This window comes from Chinchilla lanigera, unplaced genomic scaffold, assembly GCF_000276665.1.
Source record: "Chinchilla lanigera isolate Chin_1 unplaced genomic scaffold, ChiLan1.0 scaffold00016, whole genome shotgun sequence".
Classification (NCBI taxonomy): domain Eukaryota; kingdom Metazoa; phylum Chordata; class Mammalia; order Rodentia; family Chinchillidae; genus Chinchilla; species Chinchilla lanigera.
Window position 1 is genome coordinate 26,393,043 of NW_004955417.1, and position 2,491 is coordinate 26,395,533.

General features: G+C 49.9%; 1 protein-coding gene across 16 annotated transcripts in view; it reads right to left on the reverse strand.

The window, feature by feature from the left end:
- LOC102011313 overlaps window positions 1-2,491 on the reverse strand; it is a 27,527-nt gene that overhangs the window by 18,980 nt on the left and 6,056 nt on the right. The gene's annotated exons all lie outside the window — the stretch shown is intronic.

Below are 2,491 nucleotides of genomic sequence, written 5' to 3' on the forward strand. Positions count from 1 at the left end.
AAAAAAAAAAAAAAAGAAAAAAGAAAAACAATAAGCATGCCTCATTAAAAATCTCCGAGGGAACATTCTGTTCTATGGAGCCACGGCCATGGCCTCCAGGTTCCCATTTTGGCATTTCCTCTTGGGTAAATGTCATCTTTGTTCAGTTTATTTATAGCTCCTTAGACCATCAGGGCAATAACAAGAATCCCCCAAATGGGCAGAGAAGCTGATGACCAAGGGGCTGCAGGAGAAACATTTGCATGCAAGAGTGAAAATAACCACCTTAACGTAGACCCAACACCACCTCCTGCGTGGCTGGATTTCTGTTTTTTCCTTCAGAGTCTCTCCTGAAATACTTTTCTTCTGCGAGGTCTTTCCTGGCGAGTCTCCCAAGCTGCAGGAAGAGCTTCATGCTGAAGGACAGGAGGGTCGTGGCGGAGGCTTTGGAAGGTCTGGATGTGACTCATAGCCTCGCTCCTTCCATCACCCGCAATGCAGGTGGAGTTTATCGTTGGCTCCACACAGCAGATCACGCTGTGGAAGCTCTGCTGGCTTTTGTAACCCAATGCCAGTCCCCGTTCCCTTCCTGGCCAACATAATTAGCTTTGTTCAGCTCTTCCGTGAGTGGCCCGTGATCTCACGGAACATGGGTCCAGCCACTGAGCTACGTGGTGCTACGGCCTGTTCTGGCCCAGGACACACGAGAAGAGGTTGGACAGAGCCTTGTGGGACAGATTATTGCCCCCATCCACCCTCTTCATGCCTTTAACCCTGCTCATGAGAGGACAGGAGGCTTCGTCTCGAGGGGCGGGCGAGGCGAAGATCCTCGCTGAGCTCTGAGCTGCTGTGGGCTTGCAGGCCTGAGGCCCAGCACCCTCCTCCTCGTCTCCAGACTTCTTGTTGCGCCAGGGACACCGAGCGGCCTTGGCAGCTCGGAGCATCCTTGAGTGTTGTACCTGCCCATCCCACACGGAACTCTGGAAGCTTCCGGAAGCCAGCCCACAGGGTGGCAGCTGGTCCACGCACACTTCCCGTGTTTGCTTGTGACTCAGCTGCCGAGGGTGCTTGGCCAATGTCTCTGTCCACCGGTTCCCCACCTGTGGGCCGGAGCAGAATGGGATGGGACTCTTCCCACAGGCGAGTCAGGTCTCGGGTGAGAGATGGTCAAAGAGCAGAGACCGCATGAGGAGACGTGATCTGACCGGTGTGGCGGGCATGCTCAGGGGAGCAGCCTGTTGCTATCAAAGCCTGGACAGATGGCCGGATCTGGGGTGAGGGAGCTGAGAGCCCTGTGAATGTGTGAATGGCAGCAGGGAGAGTGCAAAGTGAGAAGAGGCCAGAGAGGCAAAGACGCTGCCTGAGAGAGAGCATGAGATGTTCGTCATCTGATTTTTAATTTAATTATATTTTGATCAAAACTGTACATCCAGCCGGGTGTGGTTGTGCACACCTATAATCCCAGCACTCAGGAGGCTGAGGCAGGAGAATGGACACCAGTTCAAGGCCAACCTGGATTACAGAGTGAGACTGTCTCAAAAAAAAAAATCGCATGTGGGTATGGAGCAGTGCTGGTGAACCTACAGCGTGCATGCCACACCAGGATGCTTGTTGTCACTGAAAGCTCTGAAAGGTTTGCCATCACTGGAAAACACTACGTATGTGTATGAAAGTATTTTAGATGAGTAATTACACTGAGTAAAGACACTGAAAACACTATTTTATTTATTTATTTATTTTTGAAAACAGTATGGACTAATATTGAAATATGTGCACCAATCCATGGCTGGTTCCATCCTGCTTTTTCTTTTTTGAAGCACTGAAGCTCAGACCCAGGGCCTCATGCATGCCACACGGAGGTGTTACCACTGAGCTATATCTCCAGCCTTTTTTTATGTTTTGTTTTTGAGACAGGATCTTGCAGTATAGCTCAGGCAGGCCTTGAACTTGAGATACTCGAGATCTTCCTGCCCCAGCCTCCTGTATGCTGGATCTCCAGGCACAAGCCAGCCATGCTGGCTTACCAGTTAGTCTGCTGTTACCAGCAGCCCGAAGCATTGCTAACACACGTTTATGTTGCTAGATTTTTTTTTTCCAGCGCTGGGGATGGGACCCAAGCACAGTCAGTTGGCAAGTACTCACCGCTGAGCTGCACCCCCGTTTCTCACTCTGTTTTGTTTTGTTTTGGGGTACCAGGAATCGAACTCACGACCCCACGCTTGCCGGGCAGGTGCTGTCCCCGCCTGCCCTGCTTCTCATTCTGATGCTGATACCTCTTTCCTGTGTGAGCAGGTTCCTCTGCTTTTTCCTTTGACTCTTTGGAAAGGTCCATCCAGAAATTCAATAATTACGTCAATTTGTGTTTTTTAGAACTCACTGTTAAAGATTAGGTGAGTTGTATCCATCAGAAGTCTCATAATACTTTAGTTAATACCATATTTTATCTCTTTCTGATAATTTCCTCCAATGGTGTATGTGAGTGTGTGTGTGTGTGTGTGTGTGTGTGTGTGTG